Consider the following 17,479-nt stretch of genomic DNA (forward strand, 5'->3'; position numbering starts at 1 on the left):
CTCTGTCAGTATTTCAGTTTGCTCTTGTGAATGTTACATATTGTCCAGACCCAATGGTATAATGCGGAAATCTTCACGGAAATCTCAATAATCATCACATACTTTTGAGAGTTCCAGTGCATACAGTCTTTGCCATCTCTTAGTACTTCAGTTTTATTGTTTTTCACTGCTAAAAACTTCAATTTCCCTTATTTTTTTAAGTTTTGATTTTCTGTTTAGATCTAGATTATAGGTATTCTAGTCAAAAAAAGAAATAAAGAAAAATATTATCTAGTATCACCTTGCTTTCTGAGAAGAATACAAATTTGGCTAATGTTATCAAACCACTAAATTCCAAGCCTTATTTTCAGACTGCAACAGACTGTGAAAATAAGTCACAGGTGTTCATCACTTGATATCATGTTTCTATTTTATTAGATGACAATACCTGTATTACTCACTGATGGTTCACAGTTTCAGATGAGATTTTTGAGAAATATTCTGTCTTGATGTGGAGTGAAGCACAATCTGCCTCCCCGCCTCAGCTCTGGCTACTGTGAAATTACCACAATATTTTGCAAATAATTATGGTGAGCAAGATGCTTCTGAATTCTTCCTTTGAATTTTAATACCAGATATCCTTAATGTAGCTCCTAAAGATCAAAGCCATTCTGTGTTCTGTGGTGGCAGGTGCTGAACAAAAACATAGCAAGTCAGTAGGCAATGTTGATAATTTCCAGATAAATTTGCTGGGGGGTTCCATCTGCTTTGTGTTGAATTCTAGAAGTATTTCCAAATATTAAATGAGTAACATTTGTGCACACTTTATAACACGGGTTTTCATAAATTGAGAAAATGCTATAAAAACAATGTAATCCATTCTCCAACCAATTAAAATATCTTTTTGCTACCCATCCCACTGACAACAGTGTAGGTAAGTATTACTTTGGCATTTGGCATGACCTAAAGATCAAAAAGACTAAGCCTCCTTACTTTGCCCAAGTTTCAATCAATGGATACATATTATAGATTGGATTACTTATCCAGAACTCAACTAGGTGTGTTTTAAGTTGTAACTTAGCATTCCCTATTGTTAGCAAACATTGCTGCCTTATGCTTTTTGAAAATGGACACACTGTTCTATAATTTATTTTTATCTTGTGTTTTGATCTAAAATGTTATCCTAGAACATGGCAATCCATACATTAAAATGTTATTCGATTGATTAACAAGTTTGTATTTTTTTCTAACATTGACTTTTTTTGAATCTTGAAATTTACATCTGCAAAACAATTTGAATATTTTTTTTTTAGGTCATAATAACCAAGTTTCCAATCCAAGTTTTTTTTTCCAGTCTAGAGGTACTAAAGGATTGTTGCTCAGCAGCCTTTTTTTTTTTACAGAATCGAAAACTAATTTCAGTAAATTATGGAAGGGAGGAAGGATATCAAACATAATCAAAAGCTGCTTTGGGTAATTTAATTGCTGGGTTGCTTTTCAGGTTAGTTCACTTTTTCTGTCTCATCTCTATTCACCCTTGTCTGCTTCCAGTCAAAACTGAGAGAAAGCAATAGCTAAATACTTCAGTATAGTCAACACCTTTCTTAATGCTAATTACACCTAGAGATCAATGACTGCTTTCAAAATGTTGACAACTCACGGATAAGTCAATTTGACTTTTCTGTTCATTCCCAGGACGTTACCTCAGGAAAATCTTTGGAGCTATTAATAACAAGCATTATGCAAAACATTCAGAGATTCTCGCCTTGCTACTTGGTCAGTACAAACTGAAAAAAATCCAGGCACTACCAGTAAATTAATTTCTCTTTACAAACATCAGTTTTTATATGTTGGGGGTTTTTTATAATTTATTTACATAATTATCATAGTTAGTGGTAAAATTTTTGTTAACCAGTAAGTATTCCAACAAAAAGAGGTAGCATTTCAGTTTACACTTTAATGAACTGGTATGATAAATTATATTTTCCAGTAATTAAATAAATTTCCCTTTCACAGACTGAATATCACTTCATCAATATTTGATTTGTGGCAATCATGAAGACAAATATCACCACAACTGATTAAAAATATTTCTTGCACAATACTTCACACTTCTAGTTAGCTGGGGTTTGGCTGGCATAGAATGATTTTCTTCTTAGTCACTGGTTCAGCGCTGTGTTTGGAGTCAGCATGAGACTAATGCTGGCAGCACACTGATGTTTTAGCTGCTGCTGAGCAATGCTTACCCTTAGCCAAGGACTTTCAGTGTCCCATTCCCTGACAGTGACCACATGCACAAGGCACTGGAAGGGAGCACGGCCAGGACAGCTGACCTGAACAGGCCAAAGGGACGTTCCACAGCACAGAACATCGTGTCCAGGATGTAAACTGCAGGGAGCTGGCCAGGAGGGGCTGACTGCTGCTGGGGGCTGGGCTGGGCAGTGGTCAGCATCTTGTAAGCAATTGTATTGTGGGTCACTTGTTTCTCTTGGCTTTTATTCCTCTCTCTCTCTCTCTCTCCTTTTTGTTGTATTGTATTCTGCTAAAGTTGGACTGTTCTGTTCCCCCCATGCTTGGTAATGGTTCTGCCCTGGTTCTCTCTCCCCTCCCTGTTAGTGTCTGTCACCCTAACTCCACCCCAGTTGTCATTGTATCTTTTAAAACTCCTACCCAGTTTCCCTACAAACCAATGTATCCTTTCCTCAACCCCTCCCTGGTGCCCTGCCAGTCACTCTCCATTCCCACCTTTGTTGCTAGAAGTTTCCAGCTGGAGAGTTGGATAAATGGTCCAGGGACCGGGGCCCCTCCTCAGAATTGTCCCCATTGGTGTTTTCCCCATGTCAGTCCTTTGGACCCCACTCCCCACTGTGTCTTTATTGGTCCAAGGACTAGCACCTCCCTTACATTCTCCACCCTTTAAAAACTGCTGTAGCCCCCCCCCCCTCCCCGTCCTCTCCTGCTGGTTCCTGTGGGATCCATTAAAGCCTGGATTAACCACAGTTGGAGTCCGCCCTCTTATTCCACTGGTTGCAGCTCTGATACGGCCTCGTCCTGCACAAGGCAACGTCTACAGCCGCAACGCTGGGCATTGGCCTTAGGCGCTGTCCTGAAGCCGAGCTATCGGGACAAGTGCCCCCCTGTGCTGCTAGCGGTGCTGGCCAGCTAGCCAGACGTCTCTCTCGCAGCTGCACTGCTGCAGTTCCTGGCGCCCAACGTGGGGCCCGAGAGCATCGCTGGACCCTGCGGATGAGATTTTTAATCTCACTGGCCGCCAAACTACCCCTGTGGGAGCAGACCCCTTTCTGGTGGGTGGCGCTCCAGGGGACCGAGAACGGCGGCTCCTCGCACCCAAGGAGTCATTCCCCCAGCGGAAACCACGGTTTTCGGATTTCTTTTGGCCTCCACTGGATTTTGTAAGTATTTCTCTTTTCTCTCTCTGTCTTTTTAACCAGTTAGTCTCCAAAGGGGTTTTCTCTTTTCCTCTGCTGTGCAGCCCTCTCTTGACAGGGACTGGTGTGGGGCTCCTTCTTGTTTTCTTTAACCTTTTTCCGAGGCAGAGGGTGTTCTGAGTCGCGCAGTTTAAAACCTTTTTAATATGAGTGCTCGCTTGTCGGCGACTCAAAAAAGGGCTTCTGCCCAAGTTGTGGGGATCCTTGCAAGGGGGGGTTTTGTTATCCCAAAGAAAGAGTTAAGAAAATTAATAAAATGGATGTCTACCCAATTTCTGGAGGTTTCCCCGGACCAAGTTTGTGATCCCAATTTCTGGGACGTGGTTTACCTTAAATTACAAAATGCGATTAAATCAGGGGATTCCTCTTTGGCAGAAATCACCTATTGGACATTTCATATTGTATCAATATTAAAATCAGCATTGAAATTGGGAAGACAATCCTCAGTTACCAGTTTGTCCCCCAGTTCTCCTTGTTTCCCTGCTCCGAGCCCTCTTCCCTCCTCTGCTTTCCCTAAAGCTGGGATCTTGAGAGGAACAGCTTGCCCCAGCACGGCACAGGGTGTCCATTGTTCCCTGGCTCCCCTCAAGGTTCCCAATCCCCCCGCCTGAGGAGTCCTGGCCAGACTCCCCAGTGCTCATCTCCTTTCCTCTCTATCTAACAGTTTGTAAGTCCCCAGTTAGAAGACCTTCGGTTCAGTTTCGGCTCCCCTCACAAGATGGCTCCTATGGAGCTCAAGATGGAGGGACCCACATGGTTTTTCCCGCCCTTGCCACTTCTTCTTCCCATAACCCTTTTCACTCTCAAACTCCTTCCTGTCCCCTGACTCCTCCCAACTTCCCTCTGCCCCTCCTCCCTCGTTGGTCCCTCCCATTTCTCCTGCCTTGTACCAAGCTCTGCCTCCTGACTCCTCCCTTGAGGTGGGAACCCTAACATTTGAAATCCCCGCCCAGTTCTCTGCCCAGTCCTCCAACCACTCCCCTTCCCCTCCCTCTTCCAGTTCCCACGCTTCAGTGTTGGGGGGGTGGGGGGGGGACGACTGTGATGAGAACCCGAAATCCAGAGCCGGCTTCCATTCCATCTGCGGCTCCGGTCACCTACCACCCTGAGGGGAAACGAAGAACCCGGGCTCAGTGGACCCCTTTCCCCACCTTTCCCCACCACCAGATAAAGGAGCTCTGCAAGGCACAAAAGAATTTCTCCCAGGAGAGTGAATACTTCTGGGGGATCCTGAGGGCCACCATAGCAGGGTTGGAGGTCACTCCTTGTGATCTCTAGAGCCTTTTTTCATGCCTCCTCAACCCCACAGAGTTTGTAATGTGGGAGGTGACATGGAAAAGGGAGGTGGTGGAGGTCCTCCCATCTTTGTGGGAGAACCCCCGTACAGGACATGATGTAAACGGGGAGATCATTTCCATCGATCACCTGTGCAGGATGGGAAACTGGGCTGACAGGCACACTTAGGCCAGGGTCATCCCGCCTGAGGTCCTAAAAGAAAGTGGCAAAGTGGCTGAGAAGGCCTTCTTGAGGCTGCCATCAGCTGCACCTCACGTTTCATATTCTAAAATCATTCAGCACGCAGACGAGCTATTTGTTATTTTTGTCGAGCATCTTTGAAAAGCCATTGAGTTGCAGGTGAAGAGTGAGGAGACCAGGAGGGAGCTTCTTAAAGATGTGGCCTCTACGAATGCCAATGCTGCCTGCAGAGATGCCATCCTTAACCTTCCACTGGACCCTCCGCCCACTCTGCAGCAGATGCTCGATGTCTGCGCGTGCAGGGTCTCCTTAACACCAGGTGACCCCGACCACAAGGCCCGGCTACCGCCTCGGCGAGTTGCTGCCGCAGATACTGTGGATGTCTCACCGGTAGACTCTGCCACTCCTGCAACCAACCATCTGCCACAACCCAGCACCTCTGGACCGTCTAGGAAGACAACTTCCCCATGCCACCTGTGTGGAAAGTTGGGGCACTGGATGCCAGACTGTCCCCTGAGGCTGGAGTTTTTAGACTTTAGGAGAGGGAAAAGTCATCGGGGGAATCCCTCACAAAAAAACTAATATCCGAGCGCAGTCCCCCCCCTGCACAACGATACAAATAAGGTGGGCCTGGTAAAATCTTGCAGGGAGGGGAAAGGAGGAGAACCGCCTGCGTCCACAACCTCACACAACTTCATATTACCGGACTTGACTTGTTTGGATTGTGTCAAACCTAAACCGATTTTAACCACACTCTCAAAATCTGCTCCTTTCAGGTTGCAGCTTTCTCGACCGCTCCACCTAAGGAACTCCGACTTCCACCTCATGACTGTGTGCCCAGAGTGCCCAGGCCACTGCAGACAGATCAGATGCTGTAGGTATGTCGTGGTTGGAGACACAAATTTCACTCCACTTGAGATTAACGTTGTCCCGGATCTCCTAACATCAGACCCAGGGAAGTTCTCAATGGGGCTGTACTGTGTCCGCCCTCCCCTCTTCCTCCCCAGAGGCCAGGTGGTGGCTCAAGCCATCCCGCTGCCAGAACTAGGTTTGAGTCCAGAGCTACCTTTCCCATTTCGGCAGGGTAACCCTCCTACGGTAGCCTGGGCTCTGGTCTTGGGGAGAGAAAAACCTAGAATCACCTGTCAGCTTTTGAGGGGAGGAAATCAATCAAAGGTCCTCTGGAAAGAGGGACAGATGTGACGATCATTCCCTCTCGGGAATGGCCGTCACATTGGGAATTGCAAGACGTGGTTGGATGCGTGCAAGGTGTTGGGGGCATGCAATTGGCCCAACAATCGAAGAGCATCGTACAAATTCAGGGTCTGGATGGGCAATTGGCGTCTGTACGCCCATTTGTTTTAGACTACATGGAACTCCTGTGGGGGAGAGACCTCCTTGCCCAATAGGGAGCCAGAATTGACCTCTCAACAGCTCCCCAGGTTTTCGGGCAGTGATCACTGAGGAGCACTTTACCCAGAAACTGAATTGGAAGTCGGATGAACCAGTATGGGTAGAACAGTGGCCACTCAACAAACAAAAATTGAAAGTGCTCCATGAGCTCATCCAGGAGCAGCTACTTAAAGGAAACCTGGTGGAGTTCACGTCAGCCTGGAACTCTCCAGTGTTTGTAATCAAAAAACCTTATAAAGATAAGTGGCGGCTCCTTCACGACGTCCGCAAAATTAACAACATCATTGAAGATATGGGGCCTCTCCAACCAGGGATGCCGTCCCCACCGATGCTCCCACAAAATTGGAATCTGGCCATAGTGGATATAAAGGGTTGCTTTTTCCAAATTCCCCTACACCCTGACAACGCACCACGTTTTGCCTTCACAGTTCCTTCCATCAACCATGAAGCCCCAAGGAAACGCTACCATTGATATGTTCTCCCGCAGGGAATGAAAAACAGCCCTGTCATCTGCCAGTGGTACGTGGCTTCCTTGCTGCTTGCTGTCCCCAATTCATACAGCTGTGGAGGATGTCATCATTTACCATTACATGGATGACATATTAGTTTGTGTTCCGACTGACGACATACTTACCCACGCGCTTGACCTGATAATCAATGCATTGGTTGCTGCAGGGTTCGAGCTCCAACAGGACAAAATTCAGCAGATGCCACCCTGGAAGTACCTGGGTTTGGAAATCACTAGGCGGACCTTTGTTCTGCAAAAATTGGCCATCAAAACTAATGTTAAGACCTTGGCGGATGTCCACCAGCTGTGTGGATCTTTGAATTGGGTAAGGCCTTGGCTGGGCATTCCAACTGATGACCTAGCCCCCCTTTTCAATTTACTGAAAGGGGGAGAGGAGCTCAGTTCTCCCAGGTCGCTTACCTCGGAGCCACTGGCAGCACTAGAGAAAATCCAGGAATCCATCTCGACCAGGCAGGCCCAGAGGAATCAACTGGGTCTGCCATTTAAGTTCATTGTTCTGGGGAAACTGCCACACCTACACGGCATGATTTTTCAATGGGACAAGTCAGCTAGGGGCAAGGACCAAGGCTCGAGAAACTCTCTCTTGATTATAGAGTGGGTTTTTCTCAGTCACCATCGGTCCAAGAGAATGACACAGCCACAGGAGCTGGTGGCAGAACTGATCCGCAAGGCAAGATCACGGATCAGGGAGCTTGCAGGTTGTGATTTTGACTGCATTCACATTCCCATTCAATTACGATCGGGCCAGTTCAAAAAGGAAGTCTTTGATGGACTGCTGGAAGAAAACAAAATGTTACAATTTGCACTGGACAGCTACACTGGCCAAATTGCTGTTGATTGGCTGGCCCACAAATTATTCAATCAGGATGTCCAATTTACATTATCATTAAAAAGGGTTCAGAGCCGAACCCCTTTGAAGGTTTTTACTGACGCATCTGGATCATCCCACAAGTCTGTGATGACTTGGAAGGATCCTCAAACTCAGCAGTGGGAGGCTGATATTGCTAAGGTGGAGGGTTCTCCACAAGTAGCTGAGTTGGACGCAGTCATCAGAGCTTTTGAGAGGTTCTCCAAACCATTCAATTTGGCTACAGACTCCTCATATGTTGCAGGTGTAGTGTCCAGGGCAGAAAATGCAGTTTTTCAAGAGGTGTCCAACATCCCCTTGTTGAACTTGCTCTCGAAATTGGTTACATTAGTCTCCGGCCGAGAGCAACCCTTTTTTGTGATGCATGTCAGATCACGCACCGGCCTACCAGGGTTCATTGCAGAGGGCAATCGAAGAGCTGATGCCCTTGCTGCTCCAGTCCAGATGGCCCCGCTCCTGGATGTGTTCAGCCAAGCAAAGATTAGCCACCAGCTATTCCATCAGAACGCCCCTGGCCTCGTTCGTCAATTCAACTTACACGAGAACAGGCCAAGGCAATTGTGGCTACATGCCCCCAGTGCCAATCCCATCAGCTTCCGTCCCTCAGCTCGGGCGCAAATCCCAGAGGCTTGTCCAGCTGTGAGGTGTGGCAAACAGACGTGACTCACGTCCCTTCTATCGGCCGACTGGGTTATGTTCATGTTTCCGTGGACACTTTCTCTGGTGCAGTCTATGCTTCTGCCCACACAGAGGAGAGGGCAGTTGACATGGAAAAACATCTTTGGGCAGAGGGCAGTTGACGTGGAAAAACATCTTTGCTGTCCTGGGCATCCCCAAGGTCATCAAAACTGACAACGGCCCAGCGTACAAGTCCAGGGAGCTGAGGAGCTTCTTACAGCAATGGGGAATAGAGCACAAGACAGGCATCCCCTATTCCCTGACAGACCAAGCTGTGGTGGAGAGGACCCACCAGAGCCTAAAGAGGGTACTTGAGCAACAACGAACGGCTGTGAAGGTGGAGTCCCCTCACGTCCGGCTGTCAAAGGCACTTTTTACAATCAACTTTCTAAATTGCTCGTTTGATAACTTGAAGCCTCCTATTGTGCGGCACTTCAGTCACCATGAGCAGCTGCACCTAAAGGCCAGGCCTCTGGTCCTAGTTAAGGATCCAGAGACCTGGAAGACAGAAGGGCCTTATGTCCTAATTACTTGGGGGAGAGGGTACACTTGCGTATCCACTCCCTCAGGCTTAAAGTGGGTACCATCTAAGTGGGTCAGGCCCTTCCTCCCTAAGAAATCCAAGCAAGTCAGTGTTGTGGCACAGGTCGAGGAGGTCTGTTGGAGGAGGAAGCGCAAGCCTTTCACTTAAACCTCGACCTCCTCTAGGGGCAGAACCAAACTTATAAATCCTGTTTTTGTTAATTCTGTTCTCTTATCGTTCTAGTAACTCCCACCGGATGGCTCCTTTATCGGCTGTTCTGCTGGTCACAGCCCTCTGGTCCATTATTCCACCATCAGACCCATGGATCATCCCCCAGCCGAAAACCAGTGTCTGGCAGACCTTTGCCAAAACCCTCGGCCAGGACCATATATGCCTAGACACCAGCTCAGCAGAGGACCCGATGTCGTCGTGCCTTGTGGGGATCCCTCTCCCTCCCGATGACTTTCCCTTTCCTTTGGCCACCTCATTTTCCCCCTGATCTCTTAAAGAGATCATCCTCCCGTTACACTTAGATTACAGGGTGGCCTGGAGGAATGGAGTCAAAGGGCTGACCCCTTAAGATTCTGATCCCCTGGAATTTGAGTTGCTCGGCTCCGCCAACGCCTCTCTTTGTTTTCAGTTTCTTCTGCCCTTTACCCCAATTCCAACAAACCATAGATTTCAGGTGGTTCGGCAGTCTAAGAATGAGTATGATGCTGAGAAATGGTGTAGAAGTACCATCAAAATCAATGCACCATCTGCTCCTGGAAGCAAGCCCCTGGCTCTCCCCCGAGGTGTGTTTTTCATTTGCGGAGACTGAGCTTGGGCAGGCATCCCCTCTCACCTGGTCGGAGGTCCCTGCACAGCTGGGAGGCTGTTGCTGTTTACACCCAACATGACCCAAATTAGAGACTGGATAACGAAAAGTGTCACACAAAATTTGGCCTGTTCTAAAAGCAATCTTAAGGATCTCAACCCGGAGTGTGACTCTGAAATTAATCATGGGTCGACGGCAAAAAACGGTTGCAGTTACATTGTTTTTGCCCTGGGTATCTGCAGCTAAGTCTCTAGGTGAATTGGCCCACCTAGAGTGTTGGGTTGTTAAGCAGGCCAATCTTACATCAGCCACTCTATCGGACCTCCTAGCAGACGAGGAAATAACAAGGAAGGCGACTCTTCAAAAGAGAGCGGCAATTGACTTTCTACTCCTTCTACAGAACCATCATTGTGAAGAATTCGAGGGCCTCTGCTGTTTGAATTTGTTATCAAAGGCCGAGGACGTGAGAGCATCCATCAAAAGAATGCAGGATCTTGTCCATGACATTAAGCAAGAAACATCAGACTGGCTAGGGGACATTTTCAAAAATTGGGGCCTTTCTGGTTGGGTTGGTTCAATTTTAAGGACTGTTCTTTTGGTTCTTTTAATTTTATTTGTAGTTTCAGTTGCTGTTTCCATTATTTGGAGCTTAGTCAAGAGACTCTTTGTTAAGTTGACATCCTCCCCAGACATCAACCAGGTGATGGCCTCAGAGGATGGACAGCCAGCTGAGCTCAGGATGCTGAGGAAGAACAATGGGCGCCAGTCCCGATGAGCCACCCCTGGTTTACAGATCTCTATGCCAACTCAGAACTTGATAATCAAGAGCAGTTTGCTTCCTTTTAGGCCTTCATTTATTTTTCTTTTTTTTTAACGAAAAAGGGGGAGATGTTGACCTGTGTTCTGCTAAAGTTGGACTGTTCTGTTCCCCCCATGCTTGGTAATGGTTCTGCCCTGGTTCTCTCTCCCCTCCCTGTTAGTGTCTGTCACCCTAACTCCACCCCAGTTGTCATTGTATCTTTTAAAACTCCTACCCAGTTTCCCTACAAACCAATGTATCCTTTCCTCAACCCCTCCCTGGTGCCCTGCCAGTCACTCTCCATTCCCACCTTTGTTGCTAGAAGTTTCCAGCTGGAGAGTTGGATAAATGGTCCAGGGACCGGGGCCCCTCCTCAGAATTGTCCCCATTGGTGTTTTCCCCATGTCAGTCCTTTGGACCCCACTCCCCACTGTGTCTTTATTGGTCCAAGGACTAGCACCTCCCTTACATTCTCCACCCTTTAAAAACTGCTGTCGTTCCCCCCTCCCCGTCCTCTCCTGCTGGTTCCTGTGGGATCCATTAAAGCCTGGATTAACCACAGTTGGAGTCCGCCCTCTTATTCCACTGGTTGCAGCTCTGATACGGCCTCGTCCTGCACAAGGCAACGTCTACAGCCGCAACGCTGGGCGTTGGCCTTAGGCGCTGTCCTGAAGCCGAGCTATCGGGACAAGTGCCCCCCTGTGCTGCTAGCGGTGCTGGCCAGCTAGCCAGACGTCTCTCTCGCAGCTGCACTGCTGCACCTTTTCATCATGATGATTATTATTATTAGTAGTAGTAGTAGTAGGAAGAGTAGCAGCAGCAGTACTTGTAGTAGTAGTTGTAGTGTAATAATATTTTATTTTGTTTCAATTATTAAGCTGTTCTTATGTCCTAACATGAATTTACTTTTCCTTTATTCTGATTTTCCTCCCCACCAGGGGAATGTGGATCAAGGAGTGAGCAAGCAAGCAGCTGAGCAGTACTTAGTTGTCCACTGGGGTTAGACCACCATGCCAGTTAATCATTATTTTTGAATCTCCTCTTCTAAATTCTTCAAACTTTTTTACTAGTTAGATAAAAATTACAGCCATTTCAAGATAGTTCTTTTTTTCCGTTTAGGTAGTTTACATACTGTGTTTTAGCTCTCTGTTTTTGCTGCACATTTTACAAGTTCTACTCTCATGCCTCTGCCGACACGCTGATGCTCTGTCCTCGAGGCTGGAGTCAAGGCATGCCGAGCAGAGGGATATTAGCTGAGGAAATTACTCCCTCTGCTGGATATTCGAGCTTCTTGCACTTATTGCAATCTCAGTGCAGTGTTTATCAAATGGATCTCAGCTGAGGTTTTACATTTCCTCATGTGTTGGTGGCCCGCTGAAACCACAGCCAGTAGTCATCTCATAGGAATTCCTGTAATCAGCAAAAGATACAGTCTACATGTTTCTGCTCGGCTCAGAAATTAAGAGAGAAAGAGAGAAGTCTGATGGAAAGAGAAGATACTTTGTAAATAAATGAAAGAAAAAAGCACAGACAAATTAAAATAAAAAATAAAAATTGAATGCAAATAAGAAAATGGTAGGTAAAAACCAGAACAAAAGAATATTAGCACCTTGTGAAAATGAGAGATATATGTGCAAGTGGAATAAATGTTTTAAAATAGATACTGCAGAAAACACACAGAATCTAAGCAGGTATCAGAAGTGCCTAAAAAATGCAATTAGGTGAAACATGGAAAATTTAAAAAAACCCAAATGCACATACCTACACTGGACAGCAGACTCCTAGAACTTAGAGGGGCCTACAAGAAAGCAGGAGAGGGACTTTTTGCATGGGTGAGTAGTGATAGGACAAGGGGTAATGGCTTTAAAGTGAAAAGAGAGTAGGCTTAGGAATTTAGGCTATTAGGAAGAAATTATCTTCTGTGAGGGTGATGAGACACTGGAACCAGTCACCCAGAGAAGTTGTGCATGTCCCATCCCTGGAAGTGTTCAGGACAGGGCTGGAAGAGTCTCTGATCAACCTGGTCTAGTGGGAAGTATCCGTGCCCATGGTGGGGAGATGGAACTAGATGATCATTGTGGACCCTTCCAGCCCAAGCCATTCTGTGATTCTGTGGCTACCCCAAGCCTGTGCTTTTTGCAAGGCAAGGTTAGAAATGCATGTATCCTGTGCAGTGCAGGATCCTAACTGTGCAGGACCATCAGCTTACATCAAGGCTGTACTGCTGTCATTCACTGACAATCCAGGTTCTGGGAAGAATATGAATAGCTGAATTCAATTCAATTTTCCTGGCATTTATATTTCAAAATTGTAATGTTAAAAATATGCCAAAGCATACATCTAATTTCCCATCTTAGAAGATGTGTGAACATGGTTATGGACATGACTCAGACAATAAAATCTATTTGATGCAGAAGTAGCATCTTTGGTTCTTTTGGTCAGTGATGCAATATTTCAAGGCCTCAGCACAGATGGGTTGCTTCAGGAGGTGCCTGTGTCTCAGGATCATTCAGATGCATCCAGAGCAGTGTCAGATGTGCTGCCCACACTCAGAAAGAGAAAACTTTAGGGCAAGCATGTGCCTAGGAGGGAGAACTCCAGTCCACAAATTTCTCCAGCTATTCTCCTGGAGTACTAAAAACAATAATACACTCTACACCCTACAATAATACACTCTACAAACATTACAAAGGTGGGAAATGTGACTCTTTGACACATCACTGGTTTCAAATTGAAAGAAAGTAGGTTTAGATTAGATATTATGAAAAAATTGTTTACTGTGAGGATGGTGAGGAACTGAAACAGATTGCTCAGAGGATATGTGACTGCCCCATCCCTGGAAGTGTTTAGGTCTGGTTGGATGGTGCTCTGAGCAACCTAGGCTGGTGAAAGGTGTCCCTGCCCACAGCAGGAGGCTTGGAATTAGATGATTTCTAAGGTCAGTTCCAACCCAGGCCATCCTGTGATTCTCTGATTCTTTACTGTGAGGGTGACAGAGTTGTGGAACAGATTGCTTAGGGAGGCCATGGAGTCTCCCTCCCCAGAAATACTCAAAATCTGACTGGATGCAATACTATGCAACATGTTTTAGGTTAAGCTGCTTTAACAGGGCATTAGACTAGATGACATCCAGAGATCCCTTCCAACCCCAGCCATTCATTCTGCTCTTTGTGATTCTGTGAACAGACTCAGTTTCCCACCTATTATTTGCAGCAGGTATTTATGAACTCAGATATTTCTGGGGGCGTTTTATCTGTCTAACATAACAGACTCATATTCTCTTGTGGGGCCACTTCTCAGTCTCATTCCAGCTCCTCTGGATGACTTCCCATTTCTCAGGTGTGCCAGTCACACCACTCAGCTTGGTGTCATCTGCAAATTAGCTGAGGGTGCACTTGCTCTCTCTGTCCTGGTCCCAGTATGGACCCCTGGGGGACACCAGTCACCACTGATCTCTGTACAGACAATGAACTCTTGACCCTTACCCTCTGGATGCAGCCATCCAGTCAACCTCTTAACCACTGTCCACCCATCAAATCCAGCTTGGAGACAAGGATGATGTGGGGTACCCGGCCAAAGGCTTTACAGAAGCCCAGATAAATGACATCTTCTCTTATCTACTGAGTCACTCTATCATAGAAAGCCAGTGGGTTGATCAGGCAGGACTTGCTCTTGATGAAGCCATGCTGGCAGTCTCAAACCACTGTTGTCCACAACCATCCCTGTTGTCCGTGTGCCTTAGCACAGCTTCCAGAAGGATGTGTTATCATCTTCCCAGACACAGAAGTGATGCTGACAGGTTGGTAGCTCCTTTCATCCTTTTTAAAAATGGATTCCATGTTTTTCTTTTGTCCACACACCCAGGACATCACCTGACTGCCATGAATTCTCAAGTACCACAGAGAGAAGTTTGACAACTCCACTGGCCAACTCCCTCAAGACTCTAGGATGTACCTCATTGGGTCCCATAGACTCAAGTATGTTCAATTTCCTCAGGTGGTATCAAAATTGACTTTCTCTTACAGTAGGTATGACTTTGCTCCTGCAGGTGCTGCCTTGAGTTCCATCCACTTTAGAGATGTGAAAAGAGAGAGTTTCAGAGAAGGCTGAGGCAAAAAGTCTGTTAAGTACCTCAATTTTCTCCTTGTCTACTGGATGTGTTAACACATATTTTACTGATGGATTTGTTTTTCCATGGTAGACATCAGAAAGATGGGAGATTGTTCAATTCGGGAGATTGTTCTAAAAAAAAAAGATTGTTCTAAAAAAAACAATCTCTTTTAAATATACAGATTTGTCATTAAAAAAAGGCTCTGAGTTTAAATTATTTTTCCCAGTAGAAAATATGGATTTGAAAGTCAACAATATTTTTGTTTTAATAAGGAGCATGTCTCTGTTATTAAAACTTGAGAAATACAATAATTAGTTAGGGATGCTAGCGTCTGGATGTTTGTCTTCTACCAAAGATAATTTCTTTGGAGCAATTCCCATATTTCAAAGTTCAACAATTTTTCTACACATACAAAAGTATTTTCATATACCAGGATGTGAGAACATGCTACCACATAGAGAGATTTTATGAATGGTTTTATTTTTCATTTTTCCTTCATTTCCTTCTTCTCATCTTCCTTTTCCTTTTCCTTCTTTTCTCTTTTTTCATCCTTTCAATTTTTTAATCTATTTATTTTATGGCAATCATGATAATTAGGCCAAGTTTCAAACATACAAGGAAAGACAGGAAAAAGTTTCTTGAAGTTCAGTCTGCTATAGCTTTTCTGTCCCATATATTGTAAGATTCTTTTGATATATGTTAAATACTTATCACCTACCAGCTCAGTATAAATCCTGATATTTTTCTCATATTTGGAAAGTCTTGTGTATAAAATGTTGTGACTAACTACTATGTATTTTGGGCTCATTCAACAGTATCTGTGTCCTGAGACATGACAGGAAAGCATATTTATCACAGAATGAAATGTATGATGCATGCAGCCAACTCTACTGGACTAATGAGGCTGCCTAACTTCAGGTTCCTTAATCTATTTTAAAGTCTGGGTTTGGCAAAGCAAGCAGCAGTCAGGGGAGTGAAAGCAGATGGAAATAAAACTTAACTGCAGACAACTGTTGTCTTACAGAAGAACATTTTCATTATCTTCCCTGGAATGTTTTTTATCTGCAGATTTTCCCCCCACTATTAACAGCAGATATTTTTTCTGTGCCTTGTTAAAAATGTTGACACTACGCAAAGTTCGTAGTTTCAACTTAATAAGTTTCATGATAAAATTAATGGGCATGTTTTTCATATGTACACAAAAGAGGGAAATTACCTGTGATACCAATCTGCATTAGAAGTCCTGTATGATGTCCACAATTGCTGGAATTTTCTCTGGGTATAAGAAACTCAGGAAAGAGTTCTTATTGGTCCTCATGGACATACCTGGCCACATTTCAAAACAAGTCTTCCTACCCTAGTGATCTAAAGGTGGATTTTTGACACCTTCTTTCAAAAATGATGCAACAGTCAGTAGCTCCAGTGAGGAGGACAGTGTCCCTGTGTTCTCACTTCTGATGAGAAGGCAGACAGGAAAGAAATTTGGCTTTTGGGGGCTGACATAAGGGACAGACCCCAGAATGGAACAGATCAAGTACGTAGGCTTCTATGAACTGTGTGGTTTTTCCATCGTCAGGTCAGAGCAAGTTCCCAAGCATTTCTGGGTGCAAGCATTGGTTTTGAAAAACAAGATGGAAACAGGAAGTCTCTCCCCATAAAAGGCCACACAAACACTTGCAAAGACTGGGGATATAAGAAGACAGTACAGACTGATTGCAGATGCTGTGAGCTCCCATATGTTCAGAAGCTCTTGCCAGGTTCCTGGCTAGAAAAGCTCTCTTTTCACACACCACAAAGAGCTTCCACAGCAGAGTTCCACACAAAGACTGCTTGCAAGACACCCAGATTATGCTGGGAAGATGTTTACAGTGAAGAGCACCTTTGCTAAATTCAGAGCATCTGTGAGGAACAGCTTGATTTAAGTCACTCCTGTCCTCTGCCCAGGCGATGAAAGCAAATGGGATTATGGCTCTGATCTGAGCCCCATCCTGCCTGCCTTCCACATGCCTAGGGTGGAAAGGGAGATCCTGCATCCCCACCTTTGAGCCCCATAACAGAGGATCAGGCCACAGCCACTGCCAGCAGCAAGATACAGGCTCTGCATTCTGCTCAAGACCTCACAGACAGACTGCTCAGGCATGCTCTGCAGGATGTGGTCTGGCCAGCCTGGAGATGGGCTCCACCTGGCTGAGCTGCCATAACACTTCCCCTTCTGACCAGGCAGCCATGGTGCTTCTACTGTAGTCCTGCTCACCTCATCAGAGTACAGTGACAGTTCTGCACAAAGAGCAGCACAAAGTTGTGCTTCTGTGCAGAAGGAAGTACTGAGTGCAACCATATCAAGATTGTAGTGAACAGAAAAGGCTGGAGAAGAGCTTCAAGATGTCAGCACAGAGTGAGGCATGGAGGAGGCCAGGTCTAGGCTCATGAGCAATGAGGCATAGGCTGGACCTGAAGGCCTCCCTGTCCTGGCAAAGGAGTACGTGGCTGTACCCCATCCCACCAGACAGGCCCCATCCATCTCAGACTGCTGCAGACACATGAGGGGAAAGGTGTGCACAGAATCCAGAAAAAGAGGAAAAGACTTCACAAGAGGGCATAGCAATAACAGCTACACTATTTTAATGGGAGACCAAGGCTTTTCCTGCAGTTTCCATAGTTTTGTATTCTTTTACAAGTGCCTTCAGGTCCTCTTAGGGGCCAGCACGTTTCCCAGAACTGACCTGCCCCTGGTTTCACTGCCCTAGCGTTGCCAAAGGTATGACCTCCTGGAGGTGTTCTGGAGGCCACTGGCCCTTCTCTTTGTGGGGCACTTGCCTCCAGCAATGTTGATGAGC

The 17,479-nt window shown here is 45.8% G+C and overlaps 1 long non-coding RNA gene across 1 annotated transcript; it reads left to right on the forward strand.

The window, feature by feature from the left end:
- Positions 1-3,358: 3,358 nt before the first annotated feature.
- On the forward strand, positions 3,359-11,046 carry LOC129047028 (uncharacterized). The gene is made up of 3 exons (XR_008508974.1): positions 3,359-3,392; positions 5,681-5,782; positions 9,159-11,046. It is a non-coding gene; the product is annotated as an uncharacterized LOC129047028 (long non-coding RNA).
- The last annotated feature ends 6,433 nt before the right edge of the window (positions 11,047-17,479 follow it).

Source organism: Molothrus ater, chromosome Z (genome assembly GCF_012460135.2).
Source record: "Molothrus ater isolate BHLD 08-10-18 breed brown headed cowbird chromosome Z, BPBGC_Mater_1.1, whole genome shotgun sequence".
Classification (NCBI taxonomy): Eukaryota; Metazoa; Chordata; class Aves; order Passeriformes; family Icteridae; genus Molothrus; species Molothrus ater.